This window comes from Ornithorhynchus anatinus, chromosome X2, assembly GCF_004115215.2.
Source record: "Ornithorhynchus anatinus isolate Pmale09 chromosome X2, mOrnAna1.pri.v4, whole genome shotgun sequence".
Taxonomy (NCBI): domain Eukaryota; kingdom Metazoa; phylum Chordata; class Mammalia; order Monotremata; family Ornithorhynchidae; genus Ornithorhynchus; species Ornithorhynchus anatinus.
Window position 1 is genome coordinate 26,550,939 of NC_041750.1, and position 26,175 is coordinate 26,577,113.

General features: G+C 47.2%; 1 protein-coding gene across 2 annotated transcripts in view; it reads left to right on the top strand.

Annotated features, from left to right (window-relative positions):
- Positions 1 to 26,175, top strand: part of CDKAL1 (CDK5 regulatory subunit associated protein 1 like 1) — a 303,837-nt gene that overhangs the window by 240,395 nt on the left and 37,267 nt on the right. The window lies entirely within an intron of this gene.

The following is a 26,175-nucleotide window of genomic DNA, read 5'->3' on the forward strand; positions in this document are numbered from 1 at the left end:
CGTATTTGCTGACTGCTTGAGAGTACAGTCTGAGGGAGTTGGTCGACATGCTCCCTGTTGATAAGCTAAATGTGCTTGGGTTGTTTTCAGGCTTGGATGCTTGTCCCCTTCTGGACCGTAAGTTCAGTGTGGGCAGGGAATGTGTCTGTTTATTGTTCTATTAGACTCTCCCAAGCGCTTAGTACAGTGTCCTGCACCCAGTATAACCACTGTACTAAGCGCTTGGGAGAGAACAATCTGAGTGGGTAGAGGACTTAGTTGGGGAAGGCCTCTTGAGGGAGATGTGATTTTAATAAGACTTTGCAGGTGGAGAGAGTGGTGGTCTGTCTGAAATAACGGGTGAGGGAGTTCCAGGCCAGAAGGAGAACATGGGTTGGGGGTCGGCAGAGAGGCGGAAGAGATCTTGGTACAGTGAGCGGGTTGGCCTAAGAGAAGCGAAGTGAGAATTCTGGGTTGTAGTAGGCAAATACGGCCTTTTATCTAAACTCATCTTTGGTACAAGTGGAAGGGGTTCAGAGGATCTGTTTCCACTTTGTTTTGACGATCGGTTGTCTTCAGCACAAGAAATTTTCGAGTAACCGGGGCTATACGTATATGCACTTGAACATTTTCATTTTGAAAGCACATCTGCTGAAGACTTCGCTGTCCCTTCGAAGTATCCTACTTCAAGGGACCGTGAGATTGGGAGAGGGAACCGTGGACCTCTCTGGTGTGCGGCCAGGCTGACGCTTGAGTTGGTGGAGGTGGATAAGCAGCGAAGCGGTCGGAGAAACACCACTGACAGGGCAGCTGTGTGACTGTGGGCAAGTCACTTAACTTCTCTGTGCCTCAGTGACCTCATCTGTAAAATGGGGATTAACTGTGAGCCTCACGTGGGACGACCTGATGACCCTGTATCTCCCCCAGCGCTTAGAACAGTGCTCGGCGCTTAACAAATACCAACATTATTATTTCCGAGGAGACCGATGTCTCCACAGACTGCTGGAGACGTTGAAGTTCAATACGGGGGAAGCAGCGTGGTCTAGTGGTTACAGTACAGGCCCGGGCACCAGAATAATAATAATAATGGCATCTGTTAAACGTTCACTATGTATGAAGCGCTGTTCTAAGCGCTGGGGGCATACAAGGTGATCAGGTTGTCCCACGTGAACCTCACAGCCTTAATCCCCTTTTTACAGATGAGGTAAAGGGTGCAGAGAAGTTAAGTGACTTGGCCAAAGTCACGCGGCTGGCAAGCGGCGGAGCCGGGATTAGAACCCGTGACCTCTGACTCCCAAGCCCGGGATCTTTCCACTGAGCCACGCTGCCAGAAGGAGCTGGGTTCTAATCCCAGCTCCGCCTCGTGTCTGCTGTGTGACCGTGGGCCAGCCACTTCACTCCTCTGGGCCCCATTTCCCGCATTTGTAAAATGGGGCTGAAGACTGGGGCAGGGACGGTGTCCAACCCTATTAGCCTGCGTCTATCCTAGTGCTTAGAACACAGAGTGAGCGCTTAACAAATACCATCATCATTATTATTATTATCATTCTAGCACTAGATCCCCACGAATATATAAGGAAGGGAAGCAACTCTCCTGAGCTTACGGGTCTTCTGTCACTTGTCTCAAATATTCCTGCTCTCAACACGTTTATTCAGAGGAAAAGGAAATTCCATTATTCTTTTATTAGCTCTCTTAGTGGAGCTTAGCTATTTGCAACTCGTTTGGCCTTCCTGTTCATATCCTTTGTGGCATTATATCAAAGTAGCCTCAAATGATTTTGGCTTCACTTGTGAGAGCAGCTACACTCCTTTACAAATTAGTCATCGGGCCAGGAGGAATTGAATGTAAATGCTAGATATATTTCCTTTTGATCTCTGTTTTAGGACCTTTCATAAATTATTCTAAGTAGCTGGATGGCTCGATGAGTGATTTTGGAAGCTTCCGAGATTTATCCTCCTGGCCTTCTTTTGAGTGCCGCGTGCGTGTGGTGAAGAGAGAGGGGAAAGTAAAATCGTTCCCTATCCCGGTCCTCCCCATCTGGGCCCTCTTGTTGTTTTAAGCGGCTTCTAAACGTTAGCAGCTCGTCTTCTGTTTGCAGAGGCTGCAGGAGGCAGATTTCCAAGGGCCAGGAGTCCCCAGTCAGATGAATTGATAGGAGGGGTTCAGCTGTCTTTGGAGGCTGTGTGCATTTTATGGGCAGGCGGAGGGTTTAATAATAATAATAATAATAATAATAATGATAAAACTGTGGTATCTGTTAAGTGCTTACTAAGTACCGAGCGCTGGAGTGGATACAAGCAAATCGGGTTGGACACGGTCCCTGTCCCGAGAGGGGCTGGCAGTCTCCATCCCCATTTTACAGATGAGGTCAGTGCGGCTCAGAGAAGTGAAGCGACTTACCCAAGGCCATACAGTTGGGATTAGAACCCATGACCTCGTGACTGCCAGGCCTGTGTTCCATCCGTTAGGCCATGCTGCTTCCCCAGCCCGTGATTTCGGCTCGACCCCCCCCCCCCCCCCCGCCCCCAGGAGACTGTGTAGCGGTCTAGCGGACAGTCTCCTGCTATTCAAGTTGAAAGCAATCCCCGTGGAATTGGTCCAGCGGGGCGAATCCTGCCTGGCGTCCGCTGTCCGGAGCACGGCCCCGGGAAGCAGGGCACTGGGATTCCAGTCGCGGTTCTGCCCGTTATTGGCCACGAGGGCTAAAATGGAGTACGTGTTTGCCCTGCTCTGAGCCCACCTCACCCTCCTCACCCTCCTGCTCGCTGGCTGCTCTCCGTGCCCCGGCGGAAACACAATGAGGGGAAGTGGTTGCCGGCACTAGGATCCTCCTCGCCGCTTCTCGGCCTTCCGGCTTCGGGACCGAGACTCAACTCTTGCTCGTGACGGGAGGCCCCATCGACTCCATCGTCAACGTGGGCCCACAGGTACTTTGTTGAATGAGAAGCAGCCCGGCCCAGTGGATGGAACCTGAGCCTGGGAGTCAGAAGGACCTGGGTTCTAATTCCGGCTCCGCCTGCTGTCCGCTGTGTGACATTGGGCAAGTCACTTCGCTTCTCTGGGCCTCCGTTACCTCATCGGTAAAATGGCGATTAAGACTGTGAGCCCCATGCGAGACGGGAACTGTGTCCAACCCGTCTAGCTCGTGTCTAGGGGAAACTGAAGGCTCGGACACAAAGCCAGCTGTCCAGTGTGACCGGGCAACCTTATTCTCGAGCCACACGTGCTTTGTGGGCTGGTCATTAGCGTCTGGGCTGTGGACTCTTGGTTAATGTGATTGAGCCACTGGGGTTATCTTGCTTGCTAAGTGCTTGAAAGAGAATTTTCCTCTCCGGAGGATGTTCACCATGGATCTAAGGTGAGTGTCGGGAGTTGATTGGTGTGCGGAAGATCACATTCCCTTCTCCGGGAAGCCATTTCCTTTCTTTCTGGTTCCCTTGGGGGTGTCACCAACGGAGAGGTCTCCTGTGATTTTTTTTTATGGTTTTGGTTAAGCGCTATGTGCCAGGCACTGTGCTAAGCACTGGGGTAGATACAAGTTAATCAGATTGGACACAGTCCCTGTCCCACATGGGGCTCACAGTCTTAATCCTCATTTTACAGATGAGGGAACTGAGGCACAGAGAAGTGAAATGACTTGACCAAGGTCTCAGAACAGACAAGTGGCGGAGTCGGGATTAGAACCCAGGTCCTTCTGACTTCCAGCTCCTGGCTTCTAGCCACTCAGCCGTGCTGCCTCTCTTTCCAAGTTGTTCTCTGATATCCACCACAATCCCCCCTACTTGGTTTCTCAAAGCCTTTCATTACCTGCCGAGATTTTTCTTAGGGCAGCTCATTCCGAATCCTGTATATCCACTATCGCATTCCAGATGCAGCTCAGCGCGCCCTACGTAGACCAAGCTTCCTCTCCCCGTGATTAATGATGATAACACTTAGCACTGTGTCATTAAAGGAGCTTTCCGAGTAAATAGTTCGGAAAGCAATACGGCAATTTTCAGCCGAGGATATCCGCCACTTCGGAAACCAAAAGTAACTATTGCAATGTCACAGTCAGTAGTTCAATTAACCAAGCCGCCAGCAAAGTGACTCTGGTATCCGAATGGCAAAATCGCTAATTAGAGCGACAGTTACCTGCTTGTTCGTTCCCCCTTTCAGCGGGAACCAAAAGCCCGAGAAGCGGCGTGGCTCAGTGGAAAGAGCCTGGGCTTCGGAGTCAGAGGTCATGGGTTCGACTCCCTGCCACCTGTCAGCTGTGTGACTGTGGACAAGTCACTGCACTTCTCTGGCCCTCAGTCACCTTATCTGTAAAATGGGGATTAACTGTGAGCCTCACGTGGGACAACCTGATTACCCTGTATCTACCCCAGCGCTTAGAACAGTGCTCTGCACATGGTAAGCGCTTAACAAATACCAACATTATTATTTGATTCTAAAATGGATGTACTAATACACAGGCACAGTGTAAAATAGGCTTCTCCTATAGGATTTACGGTCCTATCGACTTTTTCCCTGAAGGCACTTTGCGGCCGACCTATTTTATTGTACTCTCCCAAACGCCTAGCCCAGTGCTCTAAACATAGTAAGCGCTCAATAAATGCCACTGATTAGTGCTCCCAGCCCACTTTGGAGATGGGCATGTGACGTATTCTGCGGGATGGTGCTTCTGATGAACCTTCCCACACGCTTAGTGCAATGCGCTGCGCGCGGGTCGCCTCCAAGTGCGGTCTGCTAATTCCGTTGTATTGTCCTCCGCTAAGCACTTAGTACAATGCTCTGCATATAGAAGGCTCTCAGTAAATACCATTGATTGATTGCTTGATCTAACGAGCACCTACTTGTGCAGAGCATTGGAGCGTTTGGGAGAGTACAGTGAGAAGTTACAATCCCTTGCCCTCAGAAAGCTTACACTCCAGCGGGGAAGACTTTGAAAGTAGGCCCGATGTTTTTTTCCCCTTCAATTTTATTTCCACATACAGGTTTCAGTTTTGTACTTTTCCTCTCCTGTTCGTATTACGGGGATTTCATTTTTCCCACTGGTTGCCGTCATTTCTACAGCGGCACCCATTCGGTATTCTCTGAACAAGAGAAGCGGTGTGGTCGAGTGGACGGATCCTGGGTCCGGGCGTCCGAAGGACCTATGTCCCAATCCCGGCCCTGCCACTTGTCTGCCGTGGGATCTTGGGCAGGTTATTTCACTTCTCGGGGCTTCGGTGATCTCATCTGTCAAATGGGGATTAAGAATGTCAGCCATGTCGGGGGTGGACTGTGTCCAACCTTGTGTCCACCCTAGTGTTCAGTATAATGCCTGGTACACAGAAAGCGCTTAAGAAATACCGTGAAAAAAACCACATACGGTTTCAGAGAACTGTCTTCGCACACAAGGTCACAGACAGGAAACCTGCTGCCTCCTCTGCTTTTTGTACTCTCCGAAGCGCTTAATACAGTTCTCTGCACATAGTAAGCGCTCAGTAAAATTAAAACAAGCAGGCCTCCGTGGAACCGGGACACGTGTGAACGTTTACGCGCTCTCTAGGTTCGGGAAGCACCGCTGTATCAGGGTCGTGGAGTTGGCGATCTGGTGCTGAGAGATATCGGCAGTGTAGCAGATCACCTTGAATGCCTGCGCTGTGTCCAGACCAAACCCCTGAGATGTCTGGGTATCCTCTAAACTGTAAGCTCGTTGTGGACAGGGAATGTGGGTGTTATATTCTTTTATTGTATTCTCCTCAGCACTTAGTACAGTGCTCTGCCCACAGTAAGCTCTCAATAAATGCGATCGACCGACTTTAGTTAAAAGTGAGTGCAGCGTTCGGTACCTTCCTGGATTTTGAATCTCTAGGGATTTTTCTTCTCCTTCACCTCCCGCGTCTATTTATAAAACCAACAGGGCAGGAGTTGAGTAATCTCGGTAGGCTGGTGCTCCGTTCATAAAGGGCCCTTTCGCCTACACCGTGGATCGTTGCTGTCATTTTATTTCTCATTAATTAGACACCTCTGGTGTCCAGGGACTTGGAAAGAGCAGAAGTGCAGCCCTGATGGTTCGCAAACCCCTTTTGGTTTCAAAGGTCATTTTGGAGGAAAGCTATCCAAGGAATGGGATGCTTCCTCCCTCCCCGCACGGTTTCTGCTCCGCTTGACGTTTCCATGGCACTGACCCCAAATTTGGTGGGCCTGGCAGCCATGGGGACTGGGGAGTCAGCCGCCCTAAGGAGAGTGGAAGAGCCTTTTCCAAAGATGGAATGCCGTTGGACACGCCGGGCGGACCATTGCAAGGGGCTGGGCGTCCCAAGGACCTGGACTCTAATCCCAACTCTGCCACCTCTCTGCCGTGTGACCTTGGTCAAGTCATTTCACATCCTCTGTGCCTCAGTTACCCCGTCTGTAAAAGGGGGATTAAGACTGCGAGCCCCTTGTGGGACAGGGACCGTGTCCAACCCGGTGATCTTGTATCTGCCCTCAGAGGTCAGTACGGCGTCATTTCACGTCCTCTGTGCCTCAGTTACCCCGTCTGTAAAAGGGGGATTAAGACTGCGAGCCCCTTGTGGGACAGGGACCCTGTCCAACCCGGTGATCTTGTATCTGCCCTCAGAGGTCAGTACGGCGCCTGGCACACAGCGAGCACTTAAATGCCATTAAAAAAAAATAAAATAAAATAGCAGCTGCAGTAACCAGACATGGCACGGTCCCATCCTAAATCGGACACCGCCTCGCACGGACCAACTTTACTGAGCTAATTTCAAAGCCCGGTGTTCGTCTCTCCTAGCGATTCCTCGGCGTTGGCCTTGCCCGCCTTTTGTCAGCTGCGCGATTTTCAACGGTCAGGTTTGGGTCCCTCGGGCCACCCTGCGCCCACCGGGGCCCTCGGTGACGGTGCCACTCCGTTTGTAGCTTTGTGTGCCCACCGCAGGTTGGGAACGTCCATTTGCGAGCGGCTCATTGTGGGTAACGCTCTGTCGTCTTTCCCCTCTGATTGATGGTTCCGGTTCCACACCATCTGGCTTCTGATAGGCCACATTAATCATATCCCGAACTAAGGAAGTGGAGGCCCGACTGTTGAATATGTATCCCTACATAATGTAACATTAGTTATTCATCCAGCTCATAAAACCGGACTATAATGTATGCATGTTCTTTATGTAGAAATTCATCAATATTAATATGTGGCCCATTATCGCCTGGATTTCTTAGGCTCACCTCCCACCATTACGTTTTGTTTAGAAGGATTGAAGAATTAAGGCAAGTAAGAGCAGGGCAATATCCGCCCACGTGGGCAGTTATAAATCCGTACATCTACGTACGTATACATCAACTCGACTCGGTCGCAGAGATGTCCGAGTTATAGCTGTATAATCATCCCCTTGTCTGATTCATCCCGGGGTTTCTTTGGGACCGACCGTTAAAATAAGAAGCCAGAGAGATGAACTCGTGCTCGGGTGCATTGGCAGCAGATTTAGGTCAGCGGTTTCTCCTGCATCGAGGGCGGGTCCGTTTCCACGCTCTCTGGGTGTTTCTTCTCCTTTCCCCCATTACGGTCTGCGAAAATTCCTTTGGGGATTCAGGCAGAGGCCGCAGAGCGACCGAAATGGGTGGCAAAACCGAGTCCCTGTCAAACCGAGGACGGCCACCGAAAGGTAGATAGAACAGTCGGCCGTGTCGCATTTTAATTCCAAGTCGTTAGGGATGGTGGGGGTGGGGGTGTTATTAATAACCTCCAGAGCCTGGTAGGGGGAGGCCTAGAAGGAATGAGCCTTCTACCAGAGAGCTACCTGGCAGAAAATTGCAAAACCGAATTTCTCGAGGTAGCAAATTAAAACAGCAACTTCATGAAGCGGGTTTTAATTTTCTTAATTGCTTGTTCCGGTTCTTGCAATATATTCCTGCAGAGTACCTCCTCTTCTCTGCGCAGCTAATGTAAACTACGTCTCGTCACAAATTGCGTTATTAGAAGAATGAGCAGAATGGAAATGAACGGTGTGGGCTGCAGAATTGGAAGTATCGTGTCCTGATTGTCCGGAGATTTAGAACCCCGTAGACATAGAAAGAAAGGGGGGCGCTTAAAAGTTTTCCGATTCAGTCGTTGGGTCTGAAGTGTTAAAATGAGGGGAAATCAGACGTATCTGCCCAAAGAAGAGTAGCGGTAAAATTGGGGAAAAAATGTGCACGTGTAAGACTGCCCATCTCCAGTGTAACAGTGATGTATGATATTTCCAAAAGGAAACGCGGAAAAGATCCCACACGGGAATTTACATCCTCAGTCACTGTGAGCCCCGTGTGGGACAAGGAATGTGTCCAACCCGATTAGCTTGTATCTGCCCCAGTGCTTAGAACGGTGCCTGGCACGTAGTAAGCGCTAAACGAATACCGTTAAAAAAGAAAATGAAAAGGGTGGCTAACAAATGAGGCCTTCCCTGATTCGGCCCATAGCGGAAGCTCAATAAATGCATCTGATTGGTTGATAGTAGGAATTAATGGTATTTATCCAGGACACTCCGGATGCCAGTTCTAAGACGTTCCCTGTCCACCAGGAATTTACACTATAATAGGAATGATAGACATAAAATATTTACAGAATAATCAGAATGGATAATTGAAGGTACCATTGAATAAACGCATACGTCAGTACCAGAGGCCTAGAGGTGGCTGATAGGCTACTCGACTTGAAATGGTAGAAGTTCATCCGAATTAAACTTCAAAAATTTACCTTTCTGTTCAGGATTTTTCCCTTTGAGACTTTTACTGGTATCTCTTAAGCATGTACTGTGTCGGACCCTGTTCTAAGCGCTGGTGTAGGTACAAGTCAATTAGGTCAGACACAGTTCTTGTCCCATATGGGACTCACAGTCTAGGTAGGAGGGAGAAGAGGTATTGAATCCCCAGTTTACAGTTGAGGAAACTGAGGCCCAGAGAAGTGAAGGGACTTGTCCAAGGTCACCCAGCCAACAATCGACAGAGTTGGGATTAGAATCCAGGTCCTCCGATTCTTTAGAGAAGCAGCGTGGCTCCGTGGAAAGAGCCCAGGCTTGGGAGTCAGAATTCATGGGTTCTAATACCGACTCCACCACTTGTCAGCTGTGTGACCTTGGACAAGTCACTTAAATTCTCTGTGCCTCATTTACCTCATCTGTAAAATGGGGGTTAAGACTGTGAGCCCCACGTGGGACAAGCTGATTACCTTGTCTCCCCCCCCAGTGCTTAGGACAGGGATTGGCACATAGTAAACGCTTAACAAATACCATCCTCATTATTATTATTATTATTTCCACTAGGCCACGCTGCTTCACTTCCTTTCCCGGGTTTCTTTCTCCTATAGAAACCGGGCGGATTAGAGGAATTCTGTTCTTCGGGTTGGATTATTTTAATGATACAACGTCACTACCTGCGCAGCCTAACTAACGGGCGGCCTTCTCGTCATAAACTACGAGCACATCCTCATTGTTTTCCATCCAGGCCGAGTCTCATGCTGGAGGCCATGGATTCTTTCCAATCATTTTGCTCTCCTTCCCCTTCCCACAACTCACTTAACATTATTGGGGATAATTAGAACTCTTTGGGAAACCGGAGAATAAAGGGGAGGGAATCGGCGGAGCCGGGAACAGAGCGGCTCGGGGGATAGGGCCATGTGAGCTGTCGCACCGTAAGACGTATAGAATCCGAGGAATCATTCCTGGATTTGGGTCAGGGGGCGGGGGAGGGAGAGAGGGGACACAACCCCTTTCCACGGACTGGCAGAAGACAAAACGGGAATTTGTGTCAGGTGCGTCTGCGCTTTGAGAGCAAAGGAACAAACCAAGGCACTTAAATACTTAATGGGGAGAAAATTTTATTATCGACTACTTAGAATTATTCATTTCATAGGTAAAGCAAGCCGGCTATAATTATTCCATTTTGAATTCAAGCTATTGTTGCTGAGGAAGCTATTTTTCTTTAATAGTAGTTGACACACCAGGGTATTACTCCACTTATGAGTTATTTCAGTTGAATGCACGCTGCACCAAGCTTTCGTTGCCCCCGGCAGAATCATCTTAAAATGAAAGAGGTCTGCTGTTCTTAATTTGTTTTTCTTTTCCATAACTTGTTTTAGTTTTGAAAAAAGTAGTTAAGCATGAAAAATTCCAGAAACAATGAATGGAATAAACCTCATTGTCCATGTATGGACTGTTTATCTTGTACAAGCAGCTCTGTTCTTATACCCTCAGAGACTGGTTCTGAGAAAACATCACCAAAAAATGCGAATTGGGCTCTTTTCCAAAGCAGGAATTCATTAGAAGCCTCTTTTCACTGTGGAAAAATCACTGCGTTGCTAAGGTCCGCGCTTTTCGGTAGCCAGAAGAAGGACTTCTCGACTTTTGATCGTTTTGTCAGTTCATCCGTTCATTCGATGCCGAGCACTGTACTGAGTGCTTGGATAGTTCCCGCGGGTGAGGGTTAGACGAGGCAGGGAATGGATGAGGTTCGGGGTGTTATGGGTTTTGTAGTTCCAGCTTTTCATTCCGTCAGTCAGTGGTGTTTACTGAGCGCAGACTGGGTGCAGAGCACTATACTCAACGCTCTGAGAATACAGTTCAGTAGAGTTAGAAACATGATTCCCCGCCCACAAGCAGTAGACATTCTAGCGAGGAGCTTACAGTTTCCACCCAAAGGGAGCATATCTCCTGGTCCTTCGTGGACCTTTTGGTCAGTCAATCAATGGTATTCATTGAGCGCTTAGTGTGCGCGGAGTGCTTGGGAGCGTGGCTTAGTGGCAAGAGCTCAGGCTTGGGAGTCAGAAGATGCGGATTCTAGCCTGGGCTCTGCTACTTGTCTACTGTGTGACCTTGGGCAAGTTACTTAACCTCTCTGTGCCTCAGTTACCTCATCTATAAAATAGGGATTAAGACTGTGAGCCCCACGTGGGACAACCTGATTAGCTTTTATCTTCCCCAGTGCTTAGAGCTATGTGCCAAGCACATAGTAAGAGCTTAACGAATACCATAATTATTATTATCACAGTGCAACAGAGTCCAATGAGCTTACGGTCCGGAGGGGGAGATTGGCAGTAATGTAAATAATCGATGCTCTTGATGAATCTATTTTTGACCGACTGATGGATCCCTGCTTTGAGGGGCTGCCCAAGTCACTGCTGAGGTGATGTCTGAGCGCTTAGCACGAATCCCACTGCCATCTTCATTCCACTTTGTTACTTTAAGAAGCAGTGTGACCCAGTGGAAAGAGCCAAGGACCGTAGAAATCAGAAAACCTGCGTTCTTATCAATCAACCATTCACCGTATTTATGGAGCCCTTGCTCTGTGTAGAGCATTGTACTAGGCTCTTGGGAGAGTACAGTACAATAAAGTTGGTAGACACGATCCCTACCCTATTTATTGCCGAATTGTACCTTCCAAACATTGAGCACAGTGTTCTGCACCCAGTAAGCCCTCAATAAATACAGTTGATTGAGTGAATGACATCAGTGCCTTCAAGGAGCTTACCATCTTATCCCAGCTCCCCTCCGCCCCCCAGGCAAGCCACTTAACTGCTCTGGGCCTCAGTTTCCTCCTCTGTAAAATGGGGATCAGATACCTGTTCTTCTTACTCCTTTAACGGTAAACCTACTGTGTAAGCACTTAAATACCACAGTTATCATTATTGTAATTGTTCCTTGAAAGGTTGATATTCACTGAATATGCTCCTTAATTAACCATGAGCTTGAGATATTAATGATATTCGGTTAACTCTTACTACGTATCAGGCACTTTGGGGTAGATATAAGATAGTTTAGGCACAGTCCCTATCCCGTATGGGGCTCACAGTCTTAATCCCCTTTTTATAGATGAGGTCATGGAGGCACAGAGGAGTGAAGTGACCTGCCCAAGGTCACACAGCGGGCATGCATTCGATCGTATTTACTGAGCACTTACTGTGTGCAGAGCACTTTAGTGCTGAATTGTACTTTCCAAGTGCTTAGTAAAGGGAGACACTCCCTGCCCACAGGGGGTTTACAGTCTAGAAGGGGGGGGGGAGACAGACTTCAAAACAAATAAACAGGCATCAATATAAATAAATAGAATTATGGGTTTGTACACATCAAAACAAGTAAACAGGCATCAGAATGAATAAATAGAATTGAAGATAAGTACATTCGTACACAAGTGCCGTGGGGCGGGGAGTATGGGGTAGAGAGAAGGGAGAGAGTCGGGCGACGCGAGGGGGAGGGAAAAAGGGGGGAGTTTAGTCTGGGAAGGCCTCTTGGAGGAGGTGAGCCTTCAGTAGGGCTCTGAAGGGGGATCCGAACCCAGATCTGACTCCCAGGCCCCTGCTCTTTCTACCTGGCCACACTGCCCCTCGGTCCGTGTGTCTGAGAGGTGGCCACACCGCCCTTTTCCACATCTGGGCAGTTCTTCTCAGAAGGCGACAGGATATGAGAGATGAGACTTCATTATTTTGAAGGACTTTTATTTGAAGAAACTGCTATCCTCACCAAAACCGTTTGCAGTGAGCGTGAATAATGAAGGCAGCGAGTGTGAAATCATGAATCACAATTATAGGGGCCTGGGATTTATGCAGAGACTTGAGAGCAGACTGTAACGCAAAACTTAGCACAAGCCTTCGTTTGGCACTGGGTCCCCGCCCAGCTGCACAAAGAGAGAAGCAGCTTGGTAGCCTGGTATGGTGATCGTGGGCAGCATCTATCTTCGTCTGCCAGCATATTCAGAATCTCCAAATGTCCCCTCTCGAGGTTACGCTATTTTATTTCGACCGGTTGGTTTTTAACGGTATTCGGGAAGCGCTTACAATATGTCAAGCCCAGTTCTAGGCGCTGGGGTAGATGCGAGCCGATCACATCAGACACAGGCCCTGTCCCGCGTAGGCTTCACAGCCTAAGCATTGCCTTCCCATTTTGCAGTCGAAGAAAATGAGGCCCCGGAAAGATGTCAGTAATTTTTTTAAAGGTGTTTGTTAAGCCTTTATTATGTGCTGGGATAGATGCAAAGTAATCATGTTGGACACAGTCCCTGTCCCGAGTAAGGCTCATAATCTTAATCCCCCTTTTGCAGATGAGATAACTGAGGCCCAGAGAATTGATTTGAGGCCCAGAGGTCCCACAGCAGACAAATGGCGGAGCTGAGATGATAATAATGGTGGTATTTGTTAAGCGCTTACTATGTGCAAAGCACTGTTCTAAGCGCTGGGGGGATACAAGGTGATCAGGTTGTCCCACGTGGGGCTCACGGTCTCCATCCCCATTTTACAGATGAGGGAACTGAGGCACAGATAGAACCCAGGTCCTTCTGACTCCCAGGTCTACGCTCTATCCACTAGGCCATACTGGATACCAAGGAGAGTGACGGTGTGAGCTAGAGATCCGAGAGAGAAAGAGACAAAAATGCAACACGTAGCCAGCAAGCTGGGTTGTAGTAATAACGTAGTTAACGTGGGAAATCACCAAATAAGGGGCAATTCCATCAGACCAATTTCACACGGCTCACCTGGGCGGACTGCCAGCTCCGTGCCGTCTCCTGGGTGTTGTGCCCATGCAGCAGAGAACCCCTCCCGCATTGCCGTGGGCCAGGATCTGAAGCCCGAGACCAGGTCGACTTGCGAAGCGCTTAGTACAGGGCTCTGCACACAGTCAGCGCTCAATAAATATGACTGACTGAATGAATGAAGGCGGGGCCAATGGGCGAAGAAGCCCCAGCTGCCAGAAATGAAGGTCAACAAAAACATAGCAAACTGGATACCTGTGTCATTTTATTTAGCAAGAGAAAACCTCTTATATATACATATATATCTACTGAACCGCTGTCTCCATTTGGGGAAGGTAATGGGGTGAGCAGCTTGTGGTCTCTGGGAAAATAGAAAATAAAACATCATCGTTTAGACTAAGAAGGCGGGCCCCTGGATGTGATTTAAAAGATTTGCCTAAAATTATGGGGGGGGGGGAAATTCTCCCCATTACCCAAGCTCCTTTATTTCGAGACGAGGCATAAATATTCCTTTCCCAGTGGAATCAATCACAGGTATTTATTCAGCGCTTACACTGTGTAGAGCACTAAACTAATTGCGTGGGAGAGTATACTATAACAGAGTTGGTAACAGAGTAGAATTACCCACAACATGGACAGAGGTACAGTGGTATGAACATATCCCCCCAAAATGTTATTATCTTAGCCCGCCCCTCAAAAAAAGCAATTAAGGATTCACCTGAGTCCCCCAAAATTCAAATAAAAGGAATTCAAAGCTGGGTTCCTCTTTACGTTCTTATTTCCTTCAGTAGCATTTTGTTACTCTGCATGACACCCATAACTCTTCCAAAAATTAGCTCTACAAAGTTGGCACTGGCGTACTTTTCTACTCCATCGGGAAGTGAATAAACGACGGTCAGAAAGATACAGAGAAGCAGCGTGGCTCAGTGGAGCCTGGGCTTGGGAGTCAGAGGTCATGGGTTCGACTCCCGGCTCTGCCACTTGTCAGCTGTGTGACTGTGACCAAGTCACTTAACTTCTCTGTGCCTCAGTTACCTCATCTGGAAAATGGGGATTAACTGTGAGCCTCACGTGGGACAATCTGATGACCCTGTATCTCCCCCAGCGCTTAGAACAGTGCTCTGCACATAGTAAGCACTTAAATACCAACATTATTATTATTATTTCCTGGAACTTAAGTCTCCTGGTATCTCTGATGGCATGGTCTTCTTTTCCTGTAGAATTTGCCATTGGATAGTTGTGTGTGTGTGTGTGTGTGTGTATTTGTGTTTCGTGTGGTCAGGGGTCTTTGATCCACGTTCCATCAGTTTACAAACCTTTAATTAATACTCAGTTCGACATCACTTTGATTATTCTTCCTAAAACAAGGAGCGATCTAAATTTTTAGCTCGAGTTTGTTCTTCTGAAACGGTGCGAGAGGTGTTGGGCGCGACGGTCAGTGGATCCATCCATCAGTCTCAACGGATCGAGGAGAAACGGATCTTTTCCCTTTGGACTGTCTTGTTCGTTTTGCTGAAAATGGATTTGTCGCTGAGGTGTGACCGCCCTTAGACGGCTGCTCCGCGAGGCCCCGAAATGCCACTGCACCTTGGGAGCACATCCATTAAGTCACCCCCCCCCCCCAACCCAACTAATCCCACCCCAGGACTGCCCAAGAGCAGCGTGGCCTAATGGCAGGAGCCCAGGCTTGGGAGTCAGGGGTCGTGGGTTCTAATCCCGGCTCCGCCATTTGTCTGCTGTGTGACCTCGGGTAAGTCAGTTCACGTCTCTGTGCCTCAGTTACCTCATCTGTAAAATGGGGATTGAGACTGTGAGCCCCACTTGGGACAACCTGATGACCTTGCATTTACCCCAGCGCTTCCAACAGTGCTTAGCGTGAAGTAAGTGCTTACAAATACCATTAATATTATTATTATTACAATGCGGAACGATGGAACATGGAGGGAGAAGCTGAAATAATAGGGGTAGGAGTGGGAGACTGAAAACTCCTCCAGGGCAGGGACTCTGTCTATCAGTTGTATTCGCCCATTCACGCATTCACGCTCAGTCAATACCCTTCATTAATTGATTAATTGGGACAGAGAGTTGAAGACGGATGGAGCAGTGCGATGAATTTTGTTTTTTATAATCTGTTCCAGCAGTGAAGTTTAGCATGGGGATGGCGCCGTTCTTTCCCAACTCCACCACTTGTCTGCTGTGTGACTTGGGCAAGTCACTTTCCTTCTCTGTGCCTCACTTACCTCATCTGCAAAATGGGAATTAAGAATGTGAGCCCTACATGGGACAAAGACCGTGTCCAACCTGATTACCTCGTATCTATTAGACTGTGAGCCCATCACTGGGCAGGGATTGTCTCTCTATCTGTTGCCGAATTGTCCATTCCAAGCGCTCTGTGCTCTGCACATAGTAAGCGCTCAATAAATACTATTGAATGATCTACCCCAGTGTTTAGAACAGTGCATGGCACATAGTAAGCGCTTAACAAATACCATCATCATTATTATTATTATTAGCAGCTGCTGTCTCTGAGCTAAAGACCAGAGAGGTTCAGTGTGTTGCCCACAGTCACAGGGTTTTTCAGAGGGATCATTGGAAGTCCAAGCCGTCCAACAGCCAGGTAGAAACAGATTTAATAATAATAGTAATAATAATAATGGTATTTAAGTGCTTATTCTGTGCCAGGCACTGTACTGAATGCTGGAGTGGAAACAAGATAATTGGTGGAGACAAGATTTGAAGAATATCAGAAGGAAAAATTGGAATTATCTTCTCTCTTTCCGGGGCTGTTTGCTATTGATCCCCCTTAGGACATTTACCTCCAGGTTTTCTTAATGTTCTAGAGGAAATGATCTTAAAAAAGAGCTTTGCTAGGGTGAATATGCAGATTCTTCTCCAGGGCCTCTTACATCTGAAGCAGTCTTCTTCCTTCCGGCAGTTTGCATGTTAACTATCCCATCCAGATTTTCCTTTACAAAGCAAGCGACTAGGGAAAAGGTGACTTTTTTTTTTAACTGGCAGTGACAAAGATAAGCCTTCCTTTAGAAGGCTTAGAAGCAGCGGGGCCTAGTGGAAGGACCTCAGGACCTGGGTTCTAATCCTGGCTCCACCATGTACCTGCCCTGTGACCTTGGACAAGTCACTTCACTTCTCTGTGCCTCTGTTCCCTCATCAGCAAAAGGCGGAGTCAGTAAGTCACTTAACTTCTCTGGGCCTCAGTTCCCTCATCTGTAAAATGGGGATTAAGACTGTGAGCCTCATGTGGGACAACCCGATGACCCTGTATCTACCCCAGCGCTTAGAACAGTGCTCTGCACATAGTAAGCGCTTAACAAATGCCAACATTATTATTATTACCTGTTCTCCTTCCTGCTTAGACTGTGAACCCCATGTGAGACCTGATTAGCTTGAATATACACCAGCATTTAGTACAGTGCTCGGCAATTAGTAAGCACTTAAACACCGCTGTTATTATTATTATTATCATCATTAACACCGAGCTTCTCAAATGGAAGGAAAAACCTCTTTTTTTTGCGGCGCTTGAGAGAACTTGGAAGAAGCTATAGAGTTCTTTACTGCATCATTCATGTTTTTCCCATCTTTGTTTTCCTTCTGCATTTCGGTGAAATTGTGTTATCGACACTGCAGGAAACTGGAATGCTCAATTAACCCCTGGGTCAGACATCCATCTTAATACACTCCTCTCCCATTTCACCTCATTTGTAAAAGGGTAGTCCATTCCTCACTTAATTCTTGGCTCCCTTTTAAGGGATGCTCAAAGTTAATCTCAGTAAGAGACGTCAAATTAGGCTTGTGATCTGGGGTATTAATAAAGACTAAAATCCTCCCTGAAAGAGCGGCTGGAATCGAATGTGAAGTTTCTTATTTAGCAAAGAGCAAGAGAAAGCAGATGTTGGATGAAAGCTGATGTGGGTGAAATTTTACCACTTTCCCCCCTGAAACCATTTCTTTATATTAATATCCGTCTCCCCCTCTAGACCGTAAGCTCGTTGCGGGCAAGGAACTTGTCTACCATCTCCATCGCATAGCTGTCATTATTATTATTATGGTATTTGTTAAACTCTTATTATGAGCCAAGCATTATTCTAAGCGCTGTTGTAGATGATCAGATTGGATACAATCCCTGTCCCACAGGAGTCTCTCAGTCTAAGTAACAGGGAGTAGAATTGAATCCTTATTTTTCAGAGAAGTGAAGGGATTTGCCCGGGCTCACCCAGTAGACAAGTGGCGGAGCTAGGATTAGAACCCAGGTCCTCTGACTCCCAGCCGTACTCTTTCCACGAGGCCCTGCTGTTTCTCTTCCAGGCGCTTAGTGGAGTGCTCTGCACACGGTAAGCGTTCAATAGATGCCACTGATTGATTGATTGACTAAAGATGTGGGGCCTGTCGTTTTGTCCTTGAAATGTGGGTCGTGACCATTCTAGAGAATGGGAATTTGAATGACTCCAGGGCAGAGTAGCCCTGGCAGTTTGAATCAGCTCATTTCTGACGCAGATGGGCAGTGTTAAGCCATTGTGAATTACTGACCTGAAAAATGAGGCAGGGAAGAGGAGGCAGTGTGGCCACATTTGTTTGGTAGTGACCTCCTCCTCCACGAAGCTTTCCCTGAGTCATTTTTCTCCTCTCCGGTCAGAGCCACCCAACTTCCACCTCAACACTTTTGGGCCTCTTCTACACGGCTGCAATCAAACCCCCCCCCCAGCAGTTCTGATTACAACTTTCCTTCTCTACTATTTAAGCAGCGACTTACCCGTATTCTTCTACTCCACTATTTCCCCTCTTATACTACTCTGTTTTAATGTCCGTCTCCCATAATAAACTCTAAGTTCCTTTTGGTCAGGGATCCCACCTGCCAACGCTGTCGGGGGAGCAGCGTGGCCTAGTGGATAGAGCAGGAACCTGGGAGTCAGAAGGACCCGGGTTCTAATCCCCGCTCCTCCACTTGACCGCTGTGTGACTTTGGGTAAGTCGCTTCACTTCTCTGTGCCTGTTACCTCGTCTGTAAAATGGGGATTACGACTGTGACCCCCATGTGGGACATGGACTGTGTCTAACCTGATTAACTGGGATCTGCCCCAGTGGCTAGTACCGTGCCTGGCACATAATGAGCGCTTAGCAAATACCATTTAAAAACAATAGGAAATATCAGATTTTTTTCCATGCAGTGTACTTGTGCTCATCTTGGGCTCACATTAGGGAAATGTCGTGCGGGCAGTTTCTCACCGTTTCAATAATACACCCCCAACCCACTCCAAACGCCATTCCCCAGCCATTCTCCATCTCCCTGTTCTTTCCCAACCTCCCTCCTTTTTCGCTGAGACCTCCCGCAAGGCTGCCAACTGGCTATTTCTTGGCGATTCAAGTGGCTGCTCCCAAAACAACAGAGTATGGAATTGAAATGGCTACTTCATTTCCAAAAGCCGCCCGGCTCCCGTCGGTCAGTAATGACTCGTTTACGCCCGGGTTTTATTTCCCCCGCGATAATGAGATTCACAAATTCCATACCGTTCGGACATCTGCTCTTCACATTTCTAAATGCTGGTGACAGGAACAAGAAAAGTGCTTTGTTTCTAATGGGCCGGGGAGTAAAACAATGTGTTTTGTTTCCCACCGGCACAACCTCTGAAGGGCATCTGGGTTGCGTGCTCCCGACAACAGAAGATAGCAGAAAGGAAATATCAGATATTGCCCATGCGGCAGGCATTCACTCGCTCGTCTCGGCTTCATAATTAGCCACGTCACAACACTGTGGTCCGACGCGTACTTCGAGGACGTTTTGCGCAGCCGGAGTATGGTGGTGGTGTACTTCTGGTTCCCCCAGAATGCGAACGGTAGCGTCCCCGTGGGCCCTCGTGTTAAATAAGCAGCGTGGCTCAGTGGAAAGAGCACGGGCCAGGAGGTCAGAGGTCATGGGTTCAAATCCAGGCTCTGCCGCTTGTCAGCTGTGTGACTGTGGGCAGGTCACTTAGCTTCTCTGTGCCTCAGTGACCTCATCTGTAAAATGGGGATGAAGACTGCGAGCCCCACGTGGGACAACCTGTTCACTTTGTAGCCCCCCAGCGCTTGGAACGGCGCTTTGCACATAGTAAGAGCTTAACAAATGTCATCATCATCAAATAAGCCACACTGTAGTCGGGTTTCGGAACGGCATTCCAGCCAAAGTAGCGAGAACCTGCGTGCGACTATGGGTAGACTTGAAGGCCCATCCCGCCCCATTCGACTAATTACAGAAGACCCTTTCATCCCCTCTCCCCATGTCTCCAGCGGATTATCCATCCACCTCCGCCTCAAACCGAAACTCCTCACCACTGGCTTTAAAGCACCCCCTCACCATGCCCTCTCCTACCTCACCTAGCTGCTCTCCTACTACAACCCAGCTTTGCCCTTCTAATGCCAACCTCTGCTAATAATAATAATAATTATGGTATTTGTTAAGCACTTACTATGTGCAGAGCACCGTTCTAAGCGCTGGGGTAGACACAGGGGAATCAGATTGTCCCACGTGGGGCTCACATTTTTTAATCCCCACTTTTACGGATGAGGTAACTTGAGGCCCAGAGAAGTTAAGTGACTTGTCCAAGGTCACACAGGAGACAAGTGGCGGAGTCGGGATTAGAACCCACGACCTGACTCCCAAGCCTGTGCTCTTTCCACTAAGCCACACTGCTTCTATCTCCTCTACCTCACCACCGACCTCTCGCCCATGTCCTGCCTCTGCCCTGGAACACCCTCCCTCCTCAAATCTGACAAAAAATGATTCTCCACTTCTTCAAAGCCTTATTGAAGGCTCATTTCCTCCAAGACGCCTTCCCCGACTAAGCCCCTCTTTTCCTCTTCTCCCATTCCCTTCTGCATCCCCCGACTTACTTCCTTTGTTCTTCCCCCCTCCCAGCCTCACAGCGCTTAAGTAACATATCTGTAATTTATTCATTTCTATCAATGTCTGTCTCCCTCCATCTAGACTGTAAGCCCATTGTGGTCAGGGAATATGTCTAGTCATCGTTGTACTCTCCCGAGCGCTCAGTGCAGTGGCCTGCACACATTAAACACTCAATAAATATAATCGAATGATTGAATTCAGCGAAAGGAGTCCCTGTAGACTATTAGCACCTTGTTTGTAGGGATCGCATATACCAACTCTTGTATTGTCCTCTCCCAAGTGCTTTGTACAGCGGTTTGCACTCAGGAAGCGCTCAATATAGGCCACAGCGAAGTCTTTGAGAAACTTTCCGGGGTCGTTCCGATAAGTAAAACCCTATTCTAGTCGACTCTTTACCCTGAGACTTGATAAAACGGAGCATTCTGGTAGGCTCTGAGTTCACCGTGTTTTCAGGTGATTGCTGCAATGCCTAATTTCGAGAAAGCAGCGCCATTTCCAAGGTTGTCTCCTCAAGATCACCCTGACAGGATTCTCTAATTCCACCCCAGGCTTTCTTGCTTATTTTTTCAGCAGACAAAAATCAAAGTAATGAAAACAGCCCGACCGCTTGTCAGATGTCACGTTAATGTGAGAGCGCACATCATTTCCACAGATATTTCCCATCAGTCAGAGGATCACGGCCCCCCGCCCCGCCAGCCAGACCCACCCCAAACCGCCTGTGGGTAACGCCTCAGAAGTCAAACCGTTGACGTGCCCCTTTGATTTCAGACAACCAAATCAATCATTCAATCAAGCGTGTTTATTGCGCACTTACTGTGTACGAAGTATTGTACTAAGAGCTTGGGAGTTTGCAAAATAACAGAGTTGGTAGAAACGGTCCCTGCCTCAGCGAGCTTACAGTCCTCAGAGGATCAATCGGACGTGTGTATTGAGAGCCTGCACCTTTCATTCAGTCGTATTTATTGAGCACTTACTCTGTGCAATCTAATAATAATGTTGGTATTTGTTGGTATTTGTTAAGCGCTTACTAGGTGCCGAGCACTGTTCTAAGCGCTGGGGGAGATACAGGGTAATCAGGTTGTCCCACGTGGGGCTCACACACTTTTAATCCCTATTTTACAGATGAGGGAACTGAGGCACAGAGATGTTAAGTGACTTGCTCAAAGTCACACAGCTGACAGGTGGCAGAGCCGGGAGTCGAACTCATGACCTCTGACTCCAAAGCCCAGGCTCTTTCCACTGAGCCACGCTGCTTCTCCGACTAAACTACTGTACTAAGCACTTGGGAGAGGACAATGTCAGGCACTTGGGAGAGGTGTAGAAAGTGCTTAAGAAATATCACAGGTATTATTGTTTTTGGAAGTTAAGAGAACTGAGAGAATGTAAGAAAGCATGGGCTCGGTTCATCTGGAAAACAGATTCGTATTCAGCTTCCGATTAGGTCACCGTCCTTGAATAAACAGGCGGACACTGAGGCCGATTCAGTAAATACTGTACTAGCGTGGCTCAGTGGAAAGAGCCCGGGCTTGGGAGTCAGAGATCATGGGTTCGAATCCCGGCTCCACCGCTTGTCCGCTGTGTGACTGTGGGCAAGTCACTTCACTTCTCTGTGCCTCAGTTCTCTCATCTGTAAAATGGGGATGAAGACTGTGAGCCTCACGTGGGACAAACTGATTACCCTGTGTCTACCCCAGCGCTTGGAACAGTGCTCTGCACATAGTAAGCGCTTAACAAATACCAACATTATTATTAGAAATTCAAACACACTTCTAGAGTGGACCACAGGGGGTGGTTTTTCTGGAAATAGTAGTAAGAGCTCCTATTAGGTACCTACTGTGTGCAAAGCACTGTACTAAGCACTGGGAAAAATTGTACAGGTGAGTAAAAATACCCAAAAGGGGCCTTAAATTCCAGGTCAGTGGCTAAAAATGTAAATAATTATACCTTCTTTATTTGACCAGCCCGTCAAATGTACTGAAGTATCTGCCCTCCAGGGAATTAAAATGACCTTGTTCTAGTCTGGTGTATGTTTAAGGAAAAATAGGATTTATTGTCTGCCCCAACCTGAAAACTGGTGAGAGTATTGATTTCTTGCTCCCTTTACTCTTGTACCAGATTTATAGTGGACACAAAATCCGTGGAGATCTCAGAAACCCCAGATGTCTGAAGTAAAATGCATTGAGTAACAGGCAGTCACCATAGCTGTCAGCTTCTGGAAGACAAATGTTCTTCTGATCCATCTCTTGGTTTAGTCATACGCGACATATATTAGAAAGAAAGGGAAAAGAATCCTCTATTATTAATGTCTTTGTAGAAGGTTTTTTTTTATTATAACAGTAATAATAATAACTGAGGCACTTGTTAAGCTCTTTATTATGGGTCAAGCACTGTAATAGGCGCTGGGGAAGATAAACATAGAAAACTGAAGTTCACAAGTTAGTAACCCTCATCTACCGGTCTATTTTCTCTTTTTCCCTCCCAGTCTTCATTCACTGAGGCACTTTAAGTGAATGCAGTTTATCTCTCAGTTTACCTGATTATGCCGTCATATTTTGTACTTAGAAAATGCCCGTGTCTTGATTATGCTTCGTAGCTTCGGTGGATTTTCTTTGGCACTGAAGCAATGAAAAGAGGATGGTAGAGATGACAGATTGGATAGAGAATACAGAGTTCAAATCATGCAAATGTTTTGTTCTTTTCATTGTGCACTTGTGTGATGACATTCTAGTCATCAAATGTGACTTAAAAAAAGAGGAATACAGGGGCAACAGTCATTTTTCCCATAGGGAGATGGCAACAATCCTCGGGATATTTGTGGGCTGTCTGGAGGTTTCTTGTCTCACTGTAGAAACGGAGTTCTATTGTGACTTAACCCTGCCCCTTAAAAGTCTGTGTGTGACTGGGTGTATGTGTGTGTCTGTGTGTGTCCACCAGAGGAATGTTGTTTAAAGAACATTCTATCTCTGTGACCTAGCTGTGGAGTGATGCAGTATTAAGTGACTTGAACCCGGCGGAAAAATATTGGAAGCTTCTTTTATTTCCATTGCTTTCCTTCTCCGCTATTGGACTTATGGACGGGGGTCAAAAAAGCACATTTTTGTGGCAGACTGGCCTATTTTCCATTTGCATAAGGAGGTTTCTCTTCCCTGGACAACCACACTCTATTCGGCTTAGCAAATGCCCTCTCCTTATCTCCCAGCCCAAGCCGAGGCCAGCATCTGGAGAATCTTAAGGCCCAGCGCATCAAATTACCCCGGTCCCAACTGTTGCTCGGTGCAGTTCATTTTGTCCCGTCAGCCCCGTGGCAGGACGTCAGAGCATTTCTTTCCGTTGCCTTCAGTTTCCAGCAACTGCAGGGATCCGATACGCCAGCCCCGCTTCTCACGGGGGGAAAACGTCCAACCATCATATGATTAAGGCCTGACGCCAGACGCCTGCAAGCCCCGATGACTTCTCCACGGCGGCGTCCAGACCGTTTGTCAGAAATATGTTTTTCCTCTCCTTCTTCACGCGTGGCTGTTGGTTTCGTCAGCCTTCTGGTTTCCCCTGTGACCGTCCATCTGTCTTCCACAGTATTTCTTTACCGTGGGAGCAGAGCAACCCCATGCAAAGCATGCCTGGCAGTGTTTCTAGGAGGAGAGAAATGTCGACCTAGAAGAAAGGGAAAATTTCCTCCTTTGGTGTGTTGTCTGCTTCGCAGGTTTATTTAGAAGGATCAGTCAATCAGTCATATTTATTGAGAGCTTACTGGGTGCAGAACTAAGTCCTTGGGAAAGTACAGTATAAAAGAGTAGGTAGACGGGTAGAGGTACTGCCTGCCCACAACGAGCTTACAGTCTAGGGGGGAGATTAATATAAATAAATAAATGATGGATATAGGCATTAGTGCTGTGGGGCTGAGGGAAGGGTGAGAAAAGGGTGGAAATCCAAGTGCAAGAGTGATGTAGAAGGGAGTAGGAGAACAGCAAATAACACCATGGTTGGGGAAGGCCTCGTGGAGGAGATGTGCCTTTAATAAGGCAAAGAAAGATGAATTTTAAGAAGGATGAATATCTTGAGCCAGTGCAGCCTCAGATATGAAGTATTAGCCTGAAAAGTAGAGCCAGCGGTAGTATGAAATTATTCCGAGTGTTTAAAAATGCAGTTGTTTGACTTGGGTTTTTCCATTTGAAAAATATGTAATTTGGAAAGTATATGAAGGGTCTAACACACAGTGTGGGGGTGTGTGTGTTTGTGTGTATGTGAAATTGTAGCCTTGAAGGATTTTAATTTTTTCCTTGGAAAAAAAAGGTCCTTCCAAATGTCGAGGACCAATTTTGGCAACTGACTTCAAAAAATAAATTCTATTTGAAGTTGACAGATGTTTGCCCAGTAGGTAGTTGTGCCTCCCTCTATCTTGGTGTGTTTTCATCTTTCAACCTTGGGCCCTAGGGGTGAAAAAAAAAGGGAGGTTTGTAATGGCAAAAGAGCAGTTTCTGTTTAGTCATGTCAGAATCAGTGCCAAGAAAGGCAGAAACGTGGGCTCGCCTCAGAGAGGAAGCCTGGTGTCCATCAATTCATTCAAGGGGGCAGAGGGGTCAAGTCTGAAAGTCTTTTCCTTCTAAAGATAATTCCCCACCACTATTTTTACTGGGGAAATAATAACAATAATAATTGAGGTATTTATGTAGCCTTTCATATGTGCCAGGCACTGTGCTAAAATCTGGGGGAGATGCAAGAGAGTGAGGTCAGAAACAGCCCCTAGTCCAAAAAGGATTTAGAGGTTAGGGAGGACAAGGCTTGAGTCCCTGTTACAGAGATGGGGAAACTGAGGCCCGGGAAAGAATTTTGAAATGTCAGTGATTTGTGGAAGTCCGATTTGTGTGGGCTTAGTTAGCCTTAGCTCGCTATGCACTTGATTGCATACCCCTTAAGCCCTTGGATATTCACCCCAGCCCTCCCCTCCCTTCGAAAAACAGTGAAGACACATTTTTCCTCATCATAAGGACTTTGGGGTTGATTAAAGAATTCCCTCTCCGAGTTGTGTAGGCAGCCAAAATTGCCCCTCGGATTGGGGTTGTGTGTCTCTTTCCCTTTCAATGGAGGAGATGGACTGTTAGCAGCAATATGGAAATGCCCAGTGAACTGTGAATACTCCGTATTTCTGACGATGAGAAATGTCTTCTCTGTGGAGGTTGGTCATTTTGGCTTTCGGGGAAATTAGGAATTCCAATTGCTTATGGGGTGGTCCCGTCTGCTAAAAAAAAAAAATATACAGTTATTTGGGACCCTGTATTTTAAAATGTCACGCGTCTAAAAATGTTTGGAGAGAAAGGCAATCTAAAAAGTCATTGTTGTGAAAAACTAATGGAAAATCTCCCCCCACCCCCTTACATTACTTACTTTATGTGCCTGGAGTAATTAAGCAGACATAATATAGGACACAAAGGAATTTATTAAGGCTTAATAATCTGAGTTTCACATTTAAAACCTCAAAGGACTTACAATTATTGTCATTTTATATTAAAAGCTACATTCAGAGAGAAAGCCTAGCTGGTGCAAAGAAAAGCTTTAACTAGGAAGTATAAAATGCCATTTTCATTAATTGAGTGCATGAATGCAAGTGTCTGTCGTGTCTAGCATGAGGCTTTTAATAAGTCTTGTGAGCACTGCTTGCATGAATTAATTTATGATGATGTTTTCCTGAAGGAGTGTTAATTGCAGGAATTGGTGGGGGGTGAGATTTTTTTTTTCTGTTTTGTACTCTAAATGATTCTAATTTACTAGACAACTTCAGGTCTTAACAGTCACGCTCTGGATTTGTTTCATTAGGATCCACACAGGTAATGAGGGT